Here is an 18,115-nt window from a genome sequence, read left to right as displayed (position 1 = left end):
GCTGTGCGGGGCCACCGCGGGAGGGGTCGGACAGCCCCGGGACTGTCTTGCTGCCCGGTCACAGCCCTCTGACTGAGCCACCATGCTGTCCAGGCCCGGAGCCCCAGCGGGCCACAGCCTGCAAGCAGGTGGTAGCCCCAAGCGACAGCTGATCCGCTGAGCTCCTCCTGAAAGTCTGACCCGTGAATAGGGAAGAAATGAAAATGCCTGTTTTGAGCTGCTAAGTATTGGGGTAATTCGTTAAATGACCGTGTGTTCTGTCCTTGAAGTATTCTGTAAACAGAAGGGAATGTGTAAACAAATGTTTGAGAATAAGAATTTTTAAACATTTAGTCATCAGTCCCCAGGGGTGAGAATATTGTTACCCAGGTGGAAGTAGTCCTTGAACTAAGGGATGTGAATACCTTGTTTTCACTCCCAGAACTTTTTTCAGTTTCGTATTCAGAGTATTCCCAAGCTTTTATGGAGAAAAATGTCAAGCCCATTGAGAAGCTGAAAGATTAGTACCAAGAGGACTTCTTATTCCTTCCACTGAGATGATACAACAATGAATATTTTGCCATAAGGCAAATATATGTAATTTTCGGTACCATTTGGCAGAAAATTGAAGACTAAATGCCCTATTTTTAAATAACAGTTTTCCTGGTCATGCAATATATTTTCATTGCATAATCTTGTAAAACGTGGAAAATAAAACGGAAAGAAGGTTCTTCCAAAACCCAGCTGCCTACTTGAACTGTCCTGATTCTTGCTTGGCCTGCAGAGCTTCGCCCCTGAACTTGGTTTTCCTTGGGCAGGGCTGCCCTCTAGTGTCTGCTTGGCGAATTGTCAGGAAGTGTGGTTTCCGGTTAAGCAATTTCTTGCGAGCATAGGTTGAATTGATTCCTCAAACTCTTTAATACATATATATGTGTATATATATTCAGATTACCTATATAAATATATATTTATATTACAGTATATAAATGTGATATTTGCATTAGCTTTTTAACCGTGAGGCCAGCACACGTTACTGCAAACGCTGTTAGGAGCTGCTAGCTGCTCAATGGGCAAACAGCCAAAACGGCGGGACTCCTCTCCTCCGCGCCTTTGGCCGGCGCTCCTCGAATTGTCTCAGCGTTCAGGCAGCAGCTCTCGCATCACGCTCAGGAATGGGAACTCTTCTATTCCCACATAGCATGTGCCTACCGATGTCTTCACAAGTTGGAACGGAGCCACCGACTGGAACAACATGTTTGTTTTCAGAAAGTTTTTGGCTCCTGCGACTTCCCATTCGGTGACATTTGTGCAGAGTCATGTCCATTCTTTGGGAACAGCATGTCGCACGTCTGCAACAGTGGCTGGTTCACAGGCCGTGCAGACCCCGCCATCCTGTATCTGTAGGAAGTGTGGAAGGGCCGGAAGCCGTGACAGAGTTGCGTAATGGGGCAGGGCTGGCTTGCCAGACGGATTCATTCCTCCTCCCAAAGAGTGATCCAGGTGCACCCAGTGTGCTTGCAACCCCGAGGCAGAGCTTGACGTGCCCCACCAACAGCCTCACAGCTATCGCAGGGTGTGCTGAAGGCACCTTGTCATCTCTCCCTCCAGTCTCACTTCCTGTGTTTGCGGGGAGGCAGAGCAAGCACTTCTCCTCTGTGTGTGGACAGAGCCCCCAGAATGAAACGTCGCTAACTCAGGTAGCTCACCATGGGAAGCTCATGGAGCAGTGGAGAGTACCTTCTTGGCCCCTTAGAATGTGCAGCCACACAGTCCACCGAGTCCTTACAATTTGTAGACTTAATATTGTCAGTTGGTTTGAAAATTGTCTGACCAAGTGCAGTATTTCGATAAGTTGTGGCATGAAGATAATAAAAAACAACTTCTTGAAAATTGGTTTCACCTTCCTGCATCTCTCTAAGGATTACTCCACGCTCACACTCAATCTCTGCTTCTCCCAATGTGCTGTTTTGTATTCTATCAGCAAGGATTTCTACAGCTTTTGGCAAATCACTAGAAAATGCTGTGGTATCATATCCAGCCTGCTCTCTGGCAGTATAGGCAGTGAGAGGAGCACCCGTGTTTTCAGTCTCAAGTTCCAGATCTCACTGGGGTCTCTTTTTGGTGCCCTTGAAAGCCATATGCCCCAGAAAGGGCGCTGTTCCCTTTTTCTTCTCACTGTCACATCCACTTCCAGCATCCATCCAGAGCCCACGGTGCGTGTGCCCAGAATCTTCAGAGGTCACTCGGAGTCCATTCTCCAGACGTGTTACTGGTGTTTCGGGAACATTCAGAACAGCCTGCGTAGCAGCCGTGTACTTCTCAGTCTTCCCTCCAAAATACAGTGATCACCCGGCAGCACCTCCAACCAGGAACCTCTTGGTGGCCACAGCCGTCACTGCCACCTCTGCCAGGCAGAAATCTGAATTTCTGAAACCACAGAACAGCATTCCCCAGCCCGCTCCTGGGAATTTATCAAAGTCTCGGGGGAGGCCTCACCTGAAACAGCTAGTCTGCCTTAGCTGCCCTCGCTGTATGTCGCTCCCTTTAAGTGGGACCCAAAGAGGGGGATGCCCCTGCAGTCCATGCTGGCAGCTCCCCCACACCCTCCCCACCCCTGGGGGCTCCAGCACATTTCTTCTCCAGCTGAATGCATGCACCTGATTTTTTCTAGATTCTTTTTCTTCCTTTGGTTCATCTTTCTTACCCTTTTTCCTCCACTAACATCTTTGTCTTGTGTACACTTTACACCTTCTAGAACCTCTGGTGTAAACTCACTTCACTTTGTTCTTTTTTCATTCTACCAACTCATGCCTCATTGCAAATTGGTAGATTCAAGTATTCGTGTTCATATAACAAAACTCTATAAAATGTATAGAAGGATCCCCCCGCTCTCTGCAGGAAGTCACACTCTCCTTACAAGCAGTAAATGAATGAGCATTTTAAAGATTTCAAGGTTTACTGTTATACTCCTCAAGCAGGGAAAATTCCAGGGAAATAGTTTGCCTTTGCCATAGGAGTGTGGGGAGTGGAGGGAAAAGAGGGTAGGGCATTTGAAGACGTGAAACACTGAGAGCATCAGTTTGGAGTGGGCCGAAGTGCAATGAAGATGCAGGATCAGTTGCCCTCAGCGTTTTTTGCCAACAGTCTCGTCTCACAGCCTCATTCTGCCTCCTTCTCAAGGAGCTCCAGAGCCTCATTCTATGGAACGTGAAATAGTCTCAAACCCTCTGCTTTTCTGGCACAACCAGAGAACCATGACGTGACAGCTAAGACCACGACTGACAGCTACGACAATGACGTGACAGCTAGAACAAGGAGAAGTGTGTCTCACAGTGCCCGCCATGTGGGCTAACCCGGACCTGCACTCACCTTCCCTGCACCAGCAGGTGGGAGCCTTCTCACATACCTGACCCCTGTGGCTGCCCAGTGCCAGACCCAGGTGTCAGCGGAGCCCAGGCAGCTGCTCCGCCTCAGGTGCCCCAAAACTCTCTGGGCTGCAAACCTGTGGAGATGAGTAAGCTCCGCCCAGACAGGCCTCAGCTCCCAGTGCTTGTTTCCACCACATTCTTCTCTCCTGGTCTACCCGACGGTGACATCAGTAGCCCAGTGACACACACGTGGGACTCCATGTTTGACTCTGAGGGAGCAGTCACATCTACCTTGGGACTGGTGTCAACTCCATAATTCTGATTTTCATGGAACATCTTCAGGCTGTCTGCTCCTGAGTGGATGGGCGCTGAGGGTCCACCAGTGAGGTCCCCAGCCCCACCCTCATGGAGTTCGCAGTTCGGTGGGACTGGGTTGAAAAGCACAAGTGAAAATTCTGGAAATTAAAACTATAACTTCAGAAATAAAAATAAATAAATAAATGGATGGCTTATGTGCAATTCTATCCTTGGGGTAGAGAAGGATTTCCCCTTCAACGTGCACTCCTTAAAACAGGATGGCTACCTCCAACCTTAACATTGGCCTCGGTCATCTAAACGCACCTCTATGAAAGTGAAAAGACAAGTCACAGCTGGGAAACAGTCACTGTAGTTCGTAATTGACAAAGAATTAAGCCAAAAAGATAAAGAACTTGCACAGATCCAGAAGAAATCATCAAACAACTCAACAAGAAAAGTACAAAAGACATGGCTTGCAACTCTGAAAAGAGGAAAAGCTTCTAGCTCGTTTGTGTATGGAGTGATCCCCAAGCTCCTTATTCATCAGGAACTGAAAGCCAAAGCCACAATAAGGTAATTTTTATAGGCAATTCATAGGTAAATTAAGGCATTTGGATTACCAAACACCATAGAAGTGGACCCATTGTTGGGGGTTGGGGAAGTGTGAGCTGGGGTAACCACTTGGTAAGCAGTTTGACACTATTCCCAGCGGTTGAGCATTCACGCACTTGAACTCCCAGACACTGGGGAAGCTCGTGTACATGAGCCCCAGGAGACGTGCCTAGACACTGCTCATCCAGCAAAAACTGGTCATGTGCTCTGTGCCCACTAGTGGGAGCAGGAACATGGAATGTGGTGTGTCCTCACCATAGGATATTTCAGAGCAGTGAGAGGGAGGGACCCACATCTGCGGGTGGCAGCCTTGCCGAGTCTTTGTGACAATGATGAGTAGAAAAATCAAGTTCCAGAAAAATGTACAGAATAATACCATTGTTGTAAAGACCAAATACAAGCCACACTAAGCATGTGGGCGAAGCACACATCTCCCTTTACCTCCCCTCGTTATCTGTGATGCGGGAGAAGGAAAGCACAAATGCTGAGTGGCAGCCATTCCCACTGGGGAGCAGTGGGGACAGGGGAATGCAGAGGGAAGGGCGGGTACAATAGAGAAATGTCAGTTATGGGAAAGATCGAGTTCATGTGTTGGAGGGTTCATTACATTATAAACAAACTGATCCACACATAAATTACCAAAGGCCCAAGTTTTATAAATAATTGGAACCTCGCAGCCCTGTGTTGACTGGTGGCTCTCACTGTTTCCCTGACCAGGAAGAGCCTCCGACTGAGCTCGCGGCTGCTTGCACTGTGCCCTGCTTGTCCAAGCTAAGTCGCCTGTCACAAGGGAGTTCCTTGTTTCATCTTCCAACCAATGGCTAAGGTGGAAAGCTTTCCGTGTTTTTTTTTTAACCACAATTAAAAATGTTAAAGTTCATAGAACCATACATTAAAAATGTGAGCATTACATGTAAGTGACACCACAATAAAGTTGATTTTTTAAAAAGAGAGATTGTGACCTCACTCTTTGAAGGGCTACTGTGTAGAAAAAGGGTTTTAAATTTTCGTTGTGATTCCAGTGAATTAAAAAGACAAACTCACTGAAACTTGTGGGGGACTTAATACGACCGAGTGTGAGGAGGACTTCACAAAGGCGAGGGAGAGGCCAACATTACAGGGGACGCCCAGGCAGTGGCAAGCTCCACTCCGGGAGACACAAGAGGGATCTGGGACCCCTCTGTGCAGCCACATCTTTTGGACTTACGGTGAAATGCAAGGCTTGCATGCATTCTACTGATGTTCACATGTCGACACAAAATGCAGTACGAACGCACCGCTCTGCCGGCCGCACGCCCTGTGGGTGGCTGCCAGGTTGGTCTCCGTACGCAGCGTCAGGTTTCTCCTCCTCCTTTTTTTTTTCAGCTCTACAGAAGAATGACATTATCTGTAGAAAATGCCTGTTGTTTCCAGATTTTTGAAGTATATGGTTAACACCTTTATTTTCATTAAATATTGTATTTGCTTTTCTTTGAAAATTACAAAAGGCAACATATTTGCACCTACTTCATACACATATGTTATGTGACAGCATCATTCATAATAGTCAAATGTCCATCAGCAGTTGAATAGGTGGGCAAAACGTAGTCTTCCTGTTAGCCAGTAAAGATCTGAGGCTATAGAACAATTCAAAAGTTTGCTTGGGGTCATAAAAGTCTCAAATCCAGGAGACAGGTTCAGGGGAGGCCTGCAACATACTCCTCAAGGAACTAACCAATAAGCTTCACAGAGCAGATGGTTTTTCTCCTAAATGTTGGGCGGGTGAAAATCCTTGTGTGCCAGGTCCAAACAATTCAAGCATGTGCATTAACTTAAAAGAGAGAAGGGCATTATTTGAACTCAGGACAGCATGTGATAAAATTATTTTGCAGTTATTGTGTTATTCTCACCCTTGGTGTGCAGAGAAAATAGCCCCTTGGTTGTATTAGGGGGAGCATACCCCACGGTCAAGCAGTCATAAGGGGCCATCGTACAGATGAGCACACCCAGCCACTGCTTTTTCGTTTTAATTCCAGAGAGGAAGAAAGACAGAAAGAGAAACATCGATGTGAGAGAGAAACATCCATCAGCTGCCCTTCATATGCGCTCTGACTGGGGACTGTACCTGCAACCCAGGCGTGTGTGCTGACCGGGAATCAAGCCTGCAACCTTCCAGTTTAGAGGACCACGCTCCAACCAACCGAACCACGCCGGCCAGGGCTGCCCTTGCTTTTTGCGGGTTATGTCTTGTGGGACCCGCCTACCTGCCTGCTCCACGAGAGCCTGCACTCTCAGGTCTCCTTGAACCCTCTCATTCATGGCAGTGTCTGACTGTCAGCAGAGATCTGGGCTCCCACAGCCCTGCTGGAGTCGCCCAGTGACTCAGGGTTTCCCTCAGTTGCCCGTCTGGGAGAGGAGGTCAGAGGTGACTTCCTGCATGGAGCAGAGTATGACCACAGGGGCACCTGTCTCCTTTGTCTGCCAGAGCCCAGGGCTGCCTTTGAAGCCTTGCCATTGTTCCTAAGCCTGGTACACCTCCAAGTGGGGTCATAATTGTGCATGCAGGACTTAGAATGGGGGCTTGTCTGCTGGAAAGAGAGGGGGCCTGGGAAGAGATTGTGTAGGATAGGCACTCAAGGGAAAAATTTGAAGGATGATTTATTTAATAAAAAAAAAGACAAAAACTTAAAGATATTTCAGTGGATACCAAGAAAGGCTGTTATTGAAAATCAAAAACATTCCTGGACTTTATCGCTTATTTTCCTTTAAAAAATCTTACTGGTTTTACTGGTATCACTTACAATCAAAATCCCACAGGAAATTCCTCACTGGGTTGGTGCTTACTTAAGAGAGTGTTCAGGTGGAGGAGTTTCTTTTAACTTCAGAAAGGAAGGGTCAGATAAAAACATCTCAGAACCAGCGGCAAAAGAGGAGACCCCTATCTTCTCAGAAGGGGGTGGTGGTGAGGGAGTGTGTGTGTGTTGGGGTGAGAACAAGTATGTGCATGCACATGCATGTGCTGGGTGGGGGTGACAAGGGGTTCACCATTTGGGGTGTTCTATTAAAGAATGAGATGTAATTGTAGGTAGTTTGATTTACGCAAGTGAATGAGCGAGTGAAGGAAGCACTGAACTCATATCCAAAGCCCTGTCCCTGGGAGGGAGGCTTAGCCATTACTTATAATACACTATTTGGTTCATTACATGTTGATTTCTGCTTTGCAGTTGGCTACCTTATCTGGTTGGGTTCCTGTCAAGCTCATCCTGTTTACAGCTGCATCTACAAGATACTGTGCTACATTTTAACATTTAGCAAGAACAGCATTTAGTAACTACCACCCAGACCTTGAGATCCATGTCCTATCTAACAAGGACGCTGAGCAGCAGGAAGAGCCCCTAGGTGATGTTCAGCACTAGTCACATTCTTGTTTGTTGAATCTCCATCCTTTTTCATATGTGCAAGGAGGTGGCTGACTCCCTCCCTCAACCGCATTCTTGCATCTCGATGCCCAGATATGCCTCACCATGAGCCATGATCTAAGCAAGGAGAACCAGAGTTGTATTTGGCTGTGTGGAGTCCTCACGGCAAACACTCCAGGATTTTTTAAGGTTTTTATGTTTCTAGTTCTGTCTGGGGCTGATGTGAGAGCTATGGTGCTTCCTTTATCACACCCCAACCCCGTGTTTTTGCTTAGACTTGCCCGTGAGACCTGGGCCCACTGGAGGGCAGTTCTCTCTTTGTCCCTTCGACTTCAAGATAGAATTGACATGCACACTATGTAATGTAAGTGTACAGCATCATGACTCAGGTACATTGCAAAGTGATTAATTACCACGATAAGTTTAGGTAACACCCATCAGCTCATATAGATACAAAAAGAGAAGAAATCTTTTTTCCTCGTGATGAGAACTTTTAGGATCTTAGCAACTTCTAACACACCACACCTCAGTGTCAACTCTAGTTGCATGCTGTACTTTCCGTTCTCAGCACTTTTTCTACCTCACAAGTAGACACGTGGTGTACCTTTCTAACCACTTCATCCAATTCCCCCACCGCCCACCCTCTGTGGTAGCCTTTAACCTGATCACTTTTTCTATGATTTTGTATGGCCCCGGTTCAGCTGGGAAGCAGGCTCTGCACCCCCTCCCCAAGCACTCTGGGCCTGACCAGGAGTGCTGGGGGCACTAGGCTGGTCAGAAGGGTGGGGAGGAGGCTTGGGCCACCAGTCCCCGGAGGTGGCCACCGCCGGGCAGCAAGCCCTGGCGCCCCTCAGCTGTGAGCAAGGCTATGGAAAGCCACCACAGCGACCTCCGGCCCACCACCTATGTGCTCCTCTGGCAGGGGTAGGGGCCATCAAGAAACCTGCTGTGTTATATTCTAAATAAAAAATTCCATTTCTCTTTCCACTGGACTCTGTCTCTGGGGGTGTTGCCTGGGGGTGACAGGCAGTAAGGCCCCCCTAGTTGTTCGGCTACATTGAGACTCCAGACATGAGGGAGAGAGTATGGTATTTGTCTTTCTCTGACTCCACTCCGAATGATGCCTTCAAGGTTCACATGATCCAGCAACCCCACTTTGGGGAGTATGCTCAGAGGAAACAAAACCACTGTGTTGAAGAGATATTTGAACCCCCGTGTTCACTGCAGCATAATTTGCAGTATCTTAGACACGGAGACAATCTAAGTGTCCAGCCATAGATGAATGAATAAAGAAAATGTGATATATATATATATATATATATATATATATATATATATATATATATATATATATATATATATAATGGAATATTATTCAGCCATTAAAAAGGAAGGGAAAACGTGGGGATATCTCTTTCGCAAGGACATGAGAAAAGAGTAAAATATCTAGAAAATGATGAAAACAATGGAAAGCATTGTAAGAAAAGGTGCAGGGACAATTTGATTGTATTCTTAATATATAAATATGATTAAGGGGTAGGAAGGTCCGTGGTTTTCCCTGCCATCTGGCTACAGGGAGAGATTGTGACCAAACAACTGGTGGGGCCCTACCACTCGTCGCCGATAGGCAGAAACTCTGGAGACAGAGCCCAGTGGAAAGGAAAGGGAGTCTTTTATTAAAGTAAATACAGTTTGAAATAACGGCAGGTTTTTGCCTCAAAGCCTGTCTAAGACACCCAAAGAAAAGCCACCGTGCTGCCCTCTGCTGGCTCAGTTCGAGGTTGCCCAGGGACCCTTCTCCCATTCAAAGGCGCCGCCCTTTAGGAAAGACACGTGGCTCAGCTGGTTTCCAGTCACCGTCTGGCTTCAGGAGCCCTTCTGAGTCTGTGTCCAGGAGTCCTTCTCCCAGTGTACCGCCCTCTTCCTCCCGCTGTTGCCCTCTGGCGCGTCTGTGTGCCTGACTGGGCAGGCACCGCGCGATGTGGCTCGAGTCGCCCACGCCACTGCGGCTTCCCGTGAGGGTGGGGGTTGAGGAACGGTCGTTGCCTAGACAGGCGGCTTCCAGGACAGGCCTGACAATCTGCAAAGCCCCATCCCGCACATTGGTGCAGCGGGTCTGAGGCGCTGTCCAGGTGAGGTGGGTGGAGTGGCAGCGACAGCAGGAACTGCCACCGAGGGTCCCTGCTGGAGGAGCACAGGAGCCCAGAATGCCCAGGGCAGCTTCCCACACCAGGGAGGGGCGTTGGCTCATCGCCAGCGGTGCAGCTCCCAGGGCCCAGGGGCCCGAGCCTCCCATCCCCCCTCTTACCAGACTAGCATCAGCAACGCTCCAGGCAGGCCCTGCGGTTTTGGGGGAGGGGTGCTGGGATATTTATTCCCAGACCAGGAGATCCTCGGGGATGGGGCCCAGGGACTCCAGTTCCCGGCGGCCTGGAAAGAGGGGGGAACAGCCTGGCGGTTCTTTGCGCTCCCCTTTTGAAGGCTGTCATCAGAACCCCCTATGCGCTGGAAGTAGTTGTGTCATCGCCCTGTTGTGTCAGTAGTTGTGTCAGGGCAACGTACACTGGTTCAGTGGTTGCCATTTACCTGCCTCCTAAGCACTTCCCCACCCCTCCCTTATTTATGAGGGGCAGGGTCCCCGTGTTACAACATAACCTTACAGTAAAGTGGGCAGCTGGGCCCTGGATGTAGAAATGATTTTGCTGTTAGGGTGTGGTGACCCTAAAATCATAAAAGGCCTCTGTGGAGTCTTCTTTTGTGGCGTCTCCGTGGTGACCACAGCTTGCACTGTCCAGGAAATCTCTTCCTCCTCTGGGACCCCTTCTCTCTAGAGCCACATGCTAGAAAAAAGTCACAGCCCCTCTGGTACGGGAAAGGGCAGGCAGGGCAGGCTGCTGGACAGCAGACAGAGATTTTAGAGTTCCACCTAGAAAGGTGGGTGCTATCATTCCGATGTGGCTTATGGGCATGAAGCAGTTCCCAAGGAACCAAAATAGACAATTGGCCTTGGTATTGACGTATAAAAGGGAGCTAATAAAGTCACTGGTTTGACATCATTGCCAACAGCATTTGGGTAGCAGTTGCCCAATATTTAACTATGGTGAATAATGTTACCTAGCAAGCGCATCCAACACACCTTGCATGAGTGAGTACCACATGCCAGGAACTGTTGCTGGAGTTTGGGACCTGGACTCCGTCCCACCCCCTTGCCCCGGGGTTCAGCATTGTTTTCTAGATGTATCGTGTGCAACCAGGAATTTCCGAAAGGGAATTATATTGCCCAGGATTAAACATCCTGTGGCACTTGTTTGATACATTTTCATGACCCTGGGAAGACTGGTCTTATTTGAGTGAAAGGGTTCTCAGGCTTAAATTATTGTCACTTTGGCTGATCACGCAAGATTTTGCCATCACGGGAGCCCTTACAGAACGGGACTACTTTGTCCTCATCACTCTGGCTTGTGATCACCCTTCTCCTGTTTGTCAAGTGCTATTGTCCTTGAGCTTCTCAGCTTCTTGAAGAAAGTGTGAAGATATGTCCTCCTGGAGGTGGCTGTACACCCCACATCTGACCTTATTTGGCAACAGGACTCTGGGTACCTTCCACTGTGTGATTTTAAGTGTGCAAGCAATCTGTAAAACTTTGGTGAGAGAAAATTAATGGAGGGTCACTGGAGACCATTTCTTTCTTCTGTACCTGCACACCTGTCACCTCCCCTCTGAGCTGGAGTCCACGCCAGCTTCACTTGCTCCTCGCTGAGCTGCTTTTACCAAACGGAGCTGTACTTCAGCAGCAGACCAGCAATACTCGGTGAGAGAAACAATATTATAAACTCAAGGCTGGTGTTGCTGTGAGGACATTGAGACCCTTTTAAAAAGACCTAGAGGAAACATTTCTCTCTTGTGTCATTGCTAAGAATATGTATGCATTTATCTTTTAAAATATTTTATTTATTTTTAGAGAGAGGGAAAGGGAGGGGGAGAAAGAGAGAAAAACATCAATGTGTGAGAAACATCAGTTGTCTCTCATATGCACTCCGACTAGGGACCCAACTCACAACCCCTCAGGCATGTGCTCTGACCAGGAATCGAACTTGCAACCTTTTGCTTGCAGGACGACACCAACCAACTAAGCCACACTGATCAGAGCAGAATATTTATGCATTAAGAAATCTTTTAAGTTCATGGACACTGTAGTTTATGTAGAGAATATTATCTCCTTCTACATTAGAATCTTTTTAAATAATTTTTTTATTTTCAATTACAGTTGATGTACATTATTATATTAGTTTCAGGTGTATACCAACCCAGTGGTAAGTCATTATATAACTTACTCATCGATCATCCAATATATCTCATACCCATCTGAAACCTTTGAGATACGTAGTTATTAGAATACTATTGACTAGTATAGTCATAGATACAGCATATAGATACAGCATATCCCCTATGCTGTATCTACATTCCTGTGACTATTCTGTAACTACAGGTTTGCACTTCTATATCCCTTCACCTTTCATCCACGTCCAAAGCCCCCTCCCATCTGGCAGTGGTCAAAATGCTCTCCATATCTAGGAGTCTGTTTCTTTTCTGCTTGTTCATTTATTTTGTTTTTAGGTTCCACATACAAGTCAAATCATATGGCATTTGTTGTTCTCTGTCTGATTCATTTCTTTTGAACAATGTCCTCTAGGTCCATCCATGCTGTTGCAGATGGCAAGATTTCATTATGTTTTGTGGCTAGGTCGTATTCCATTGTATAGATGCACCACTTCTTTCTCCACTCATCTACGGGTGGACACTTAGGTTGCTTCCATAACCTGGCTGTCGTAAATAATGCAGCAGTGAGCATATGGATGCACAGGTCTTTTCAGTTTAGTGTTTTGGGTTTCTTCAGAAATACCCAGAAGTGGAATTGCTGAGTCCCTCCCAGTCTCTGGTTATAGCCTTTATTTTAAACTATATTTTGTCTGGTATAAATATTGCTACACCAACATCTTTTTGCATTTCCAGTTTCATGAAACATCTTTTTCCATCCCTTTACTTTCATTCTGTATGTGTTTCTATCTCCTATGGACAGCAGATGTAAGGCTCTTGTTTTGTTATCCATTCAGCCACCACATGCCTTTTGACTGGAACACAAACAATTTGCACTTAAAGTAATTGTTGATAATTGTATTTATTGCCATTTCATTATTCATATTTTTTTTCTTCTTCTTCTTCAAGAACACTCTAACATTTCTCGTAATACTGGCTTGGTGGTGATGAACTCTAGCTTTTTCTGTTCTAAGAAGCACTTTATCTGTACATTAATTCTAAGTGATAAGTTGCCTGGGTAGACTTGGGTATGGGTCCTTGCTTTTCATTGCTTTGAATATTTCTTGCCACTCCTTTCTGGCCTGAAAAGTTTCTGTTGAGAAATCAACTGACAGTTTTATGGGAGCTCCCTTGTTTATAACTAACTGTCTGTCTCTTGCTGTTTTCAAGATGCTCTCTTTGTCTTTAACCTTTGGCATTTTTTTTAATCCTCACCTGAAGATATTTTTATTGATTTTAGAGAGAGGGTAAGGAGAAGAGAGGGAGGGGGGAGAGAGAGAGAGAAAGGAAGGAAGGAGAGATAGAGGTAGAGAGGAGAAACATTGTTGTGAAAGAAAAACATTGATTGGTTACCTCCCATATGCACCTTGACTGAGGATCAAACCTGCAACCTATTATGTGCCCTGACTGGGGGTTGAACTCACAACCTTGTGGTGCACAGGAAGATGCCACAACCGACTTGGCCACTTTGGCCAGTACTAACCTTTGGCATTTTAAACATGATGTGTCTTAGAGTGGGCCTCTTTGGGTTCATCTTCTTTGGGACTCTCTGTGCTTCCTGGGCTTGTATGTCTATTTCCTTCACCAGGTTAGGGACATTTTCAGTCATTATTTTTTCAATTTGGTTTTTAATTTCCTGCTTTCTCTCTTCTCCTTTAGGCACCCCCATATGAGTATTGGTACCTTTGAAGTTGTCCCAGAGTCTGTTTATACTATGCTCATTTTTTAGATTCTTTTTTCCTTTTGCTGTTTGGATGTTTTCTGCTTCCTTATGTGCCAAATCACTGATGTGATTCTCTGCTTCATCTACTCTACTGTTAATTCCCTGTAAATTATCCTTCATGCCAGTTATTGTATTCTTTACTTATGACTGGTTATTTTACGTGTTTTCGGTCTCCATTTTTATGTTCTCTATCTCTTTCTTGACATCCTCACTGACATCACTGAGCATCCTTATAGCCAGCGCTTTGAACTCTGCATCTGGCAGATTGCTCATCTCTATTTTGTTTAGTCCTTTTTCTGGAGTTTTGTTGTAGTATTTCCTTTGGGACATGTTTCTTTGTCTCCTCATTTTGGTAGCCTCCCTGTGTTTGTTTCTATGTATTAGGTAGAGCTGCTACATCTCCTCAGCTTGGTAGAGTGTCCTAATGTAGTAGGAGTCCTATAGGGTCCAGTGGCACAACATCTATTGTCACCGAAGCTGGTCACTCCAGCTGCACCACCCCTGCTCCATGTGGGCTGTGTGCACCCTCCTTTTGTAGTTGAGGCTTGATTGCTGTTGGCACTTCAATGGGAAGATTTTCTCCCCAGGCTAATCGACTGTGAGGACTGGTCATGACCACTTGGACAGTCTGCTGCTCAGACCCCATGGAGCAGGACTGGCTTCAGCTGGGCTCTGGTACTCACTGAGTGTCCCCTTGACTATGTTCTCATGGAGGTGGTAGGGTAGTGTTTCTGCGTGGTCTGAAGCTATACACTGGGTGTGCTGGCTCCGGGACATTCTGGTGTTTTGAACTCTGTGTCCTGCCTGGGTCTACTGGTCCTGAGAATAAAGCAACTCGCAGGTGGCTGCTACTTGTTCTTGGCTTGGAGGTGCCCAGGTGAGGCCAAGTCGTAAACAAAGGCCAACTGCTGGTAGTGTTGGGCCTGGGGCAGCTTAGTGAGAAGTATGCAGCATGCTGAGCAGAGATGCTGCTTGTTCAAGAAACTTTAGGAAGGTCTGAAGTATGAGCCAAGACAAGGTGTTTGCATGGAAAAGCCAATAGACAAGGATTGGGTGGGCACACAAGTTGGGTGGGGGTCTCAAGGAGTCACTAGGCAGGGCAAAGAGTGTTAGTCTGGTTGATGGTGACTCATAAGGCACCAGCCTGCCAGATCTGTTGGGGGAAGGCTCAGCAAAGGAACATTGGGTTTTGTCAGTACTTCTGTCTGGGGAAAAGCTGCCTTTCCAGCCCTCTCTGGAAAATTTGGTTCTTCCCCATATGTCTCTGGAGGCTTTGAGCCACTGGGAGTCCAAGTAAATCCCTGTGTGGGCCCTTTGAGAGCAGTGCCTGGGATCCAGAAACCCTCTGCCTTACTCAGCCACAATCCCACTGGTTTTCACAGCCTTAAGTTATGGGGTTTCTCTTCTTGATACTGAAACACTGGACTGGGGGGCTCAGTGTGGAGCTGGGACCCCCACTCCTCAGTAGGGGGCCACTACAGCCAATATACCCCTCTCAATTTTAACTGCTATACAAGGATGTGTGACCAGCCTGTTCTGCATCTCTGCCCTTCCTACCAGTTTCCACAGGGCTTCTTCTGTATATTCATAGTTATGGGAATCCTGTTTAACTAGACTTCATGCAATTCTGAATAATGATGGCTGTGTAGTTTAGTTGTAATTTTGATGTGGTTGTGGGGGGAAATGAGTATAATGTTTACCTACCCTGCCATCATGACCCCAGTCCTCCACATTGGAATCTTGAAATCCAAGAGGTGAACTCAGATCCCATGTCTGCAAGTGTACAATACCTTTTGGGAAATTGTTCACTGTCCTGGCTTCATGTCACCCTGTAACCCTGATTCCCAGTTTACCAGTTTTCCTTACTGTGAAGTAACAGAATATATTTCTGCCCCTGATTCCTGGCATAGGGCTTCTAAAACTTTTGTAATTTCCTAAGTGATAAGAGCACTAAGAATATCTTTTGTTGTAACATTTGTTCTAATATCAGGAATCCTGGTTCCTGACACCAAGCTTCTAAATCTCTGGAAATCTCCTGGGTGACAGCAGCATCTTTTGTTCTCATACAGTGACTCTTGGTGGACTCCTGGATGTGGGCTGGGCACCAGAAAAAACAAACCATGATGAGAAGCTTGGCGCTTGCAGCCAGAACCCTCATTATCCCCAGAGGGCCTGGGAATTGAGTCACTGATAGACCATGCCTAGAAGAGGAAGCCTCCTTAAAAATCCCAAAGGTCTGTGACTTCTGACAAAGATGGCAGTGTAGGTACATACCCTTTGCCTCCTCACATTCCAAAAGAAGGACAACAACAAGTTTAAAAACAAAAATAAACACAATGGCAAGAAAATCAAACTGTATGAAAGTCCAACTACTGAGGAGTTAAAGAAGATATACTCATTCAGACCAGTAGGAGGGGCAGGATGGGCAGCTGGGGTAGAGAGGATGTGTGACAAGGCAGCAGCTGGTACTCCAGGTAGTCCCACATATGTGTGTGGATAAACTGGGAGGAACAACTGGGGGGCACAAACCAGGATTCTAGTGCAGGAAAATAAAGCCTCAAAACCTCTGACTGAAAACATCTGTGGGGTTGCAGAGGTGGGATAAATTCTCAGCCTCACAGGAGAGTTTGTTGGAGAGATCCACAGGGCCCTATAATGTACACAAACCCACCCACATGTGAATCAGCACCAGAAGGGCCCAATTTGCTTGTGGATAGCAGGGGAAGGGACTGAAAGCCAGCAAGAGCTGAGTAAGGCACATTGTTCCCTCTTGAATCTCTCCCCCACATACAGCACCACAATGCAGTGACATGGGTTGTACCACCCTGGTGAATCTGCAACTTAAAAAAAAAAAAAAACATAACACATGCGCGGAGACTAAGAAATGTGGCCCAAATGAAAGAACAGATCAAAGCTCCAAAACCAGAACTAGTGATGAAGAGACAGCCAACCTATCAGATGCAGAGTTCAAAACACTGGTAATCAGGATGCTCACAGAAATGATTGAGTATGGTCAAAAATAGAGGAAGAAGTGAAGGCTATGCAAAGTGAAATAAAGAAAAATATACAGGAGCCAACAGTGAAGGGAAGGAAACCGAGACTGAAATCAATGATTTGGAACAAAAGGAAGAAATAAACATCCAACCAGAACAGAATAAAAAAACAAGAATTCACAAAAGTAAGGAAAGGCTTAGGAACCTCTAGGACAACTTCAAACATTCCAACATTGGAATCATAGAGATACCAGCAAGAGAAGAGGAAGAGCAAGAAATTAAAAAACTTATTTGAAAACATAATGAAGGAGAACTCCTCCAATCTGGCAACAGAAATAGACTTCCAAGAAGTCCAGGAAACTCAGACAATCCCAAAGAAGCCGGGCCCAAGAAAGCACACATGAAGGCACATCATAAACATATTACCCAAGATTAAAGATAAGGAGAAAACCTTAAAAGCAACAAGAGAAAAGGAGACAGTTACCTATAAAGGAGTTCCCATAAGACTATCAGCTGATTTCTCAAAAGAAACCTCACAGGCAAGAAGGTGCTGGAAAGAAGTATTTAAAGTCATGAAAGGCAGGGACCTACATCCAAGATTACTCTATCCAGCACCATGATCAAGTGGAATTCATCCCAGTGATGCAAAGATGGTACAATATTCACAAATCAATAAACATAATACACCACATAAACAAAAGGCAGGCCAAAAACTACATGATCATATCAATAGATGCTGAACAGCCATTTGATAAAATCCTTCACCCATTTATGATAAAAAACACTCAGCAAATTGGGAGTAGAGGGAGCATTCCTCAACATAACAAAGGCCACATATGAGACACCTACAGCCAACATCATACTCAAAGGGCAAAAATTAAAGCTTTCCCACTTAGATCAGGAACAAGACAAGGATGTCCATTTTCACCACTGTTCTTCAACATAGTGTTGGAAGTTCTACCCACAGTGTCAGACAAGAAAAACAAATAAAAGGCATCCAAACTGGAAAAGAAGAGGTAAAACTGTCATTGTTTGCAGACAACATGATAGTATACATAGAAAACCCTGTAGTCTCCACCAAAAAACTGCTCAACCTAATGAGTGAATTTGGCAAAATAGCAGGATACGTAGTCAATATTCAGAAATTGATGGCATTTTTTGTACACCAGCAATGAAATATCAGAAAGAGAAGCTAGGAAAAATTTCATTTACTACAGCAACAAGAAAAATAAAGTGCCTAGGAATACATTGAACCAAGGAGGTAAAATCTTTAAACTAGAGACCACTGAAGAAACAAATTAAGGAAGATACAAATAAATGAAAGCATATACTGTGTTCACTGATAGGAAGAATTAATATCACTAAAATTTCCATACTACCCAAAGCAATCTATACATTCAAATCAATTCCTATTAAAATGTCAATGTC

At 45.8% G+C, this 18,115-nt stretch overlaps 1 pseudogene; it reads right to left on the bottom strand.

Annotated features, from left to right (window-relative positions):
* Positions 1–987: 987 nt before the first annotated feature.
* On the bottom strand, positions 988–2,491 carry LOC114510375 (annotated as a pseudogene).
* Between the last annotated feature and the right edge of the window lie 15,624 nt (positions 2,492–18,115).

The sequence above is a fragment of the Phyllostomus discolor genome, chromosome 13 (genome assembly GCF_004126475.2).
Source record: "Phyllostomus discolor isolate MPI-MPIP mPhyDis1 chromosome 13, mPhyDis1.pri.v3, whole genome shotgun sequence".
Taxonomy (NCBI): domain Eukaryota; kingdom Metazoa; phylum Chordata; class Mammalia; order Chiroptera; family Phyllostomidae; genus Phyllostomus; species Phyllostomus discolor.
This window is presented reverse-complemented; position numbering and strand designations above follow the sequence as displayed.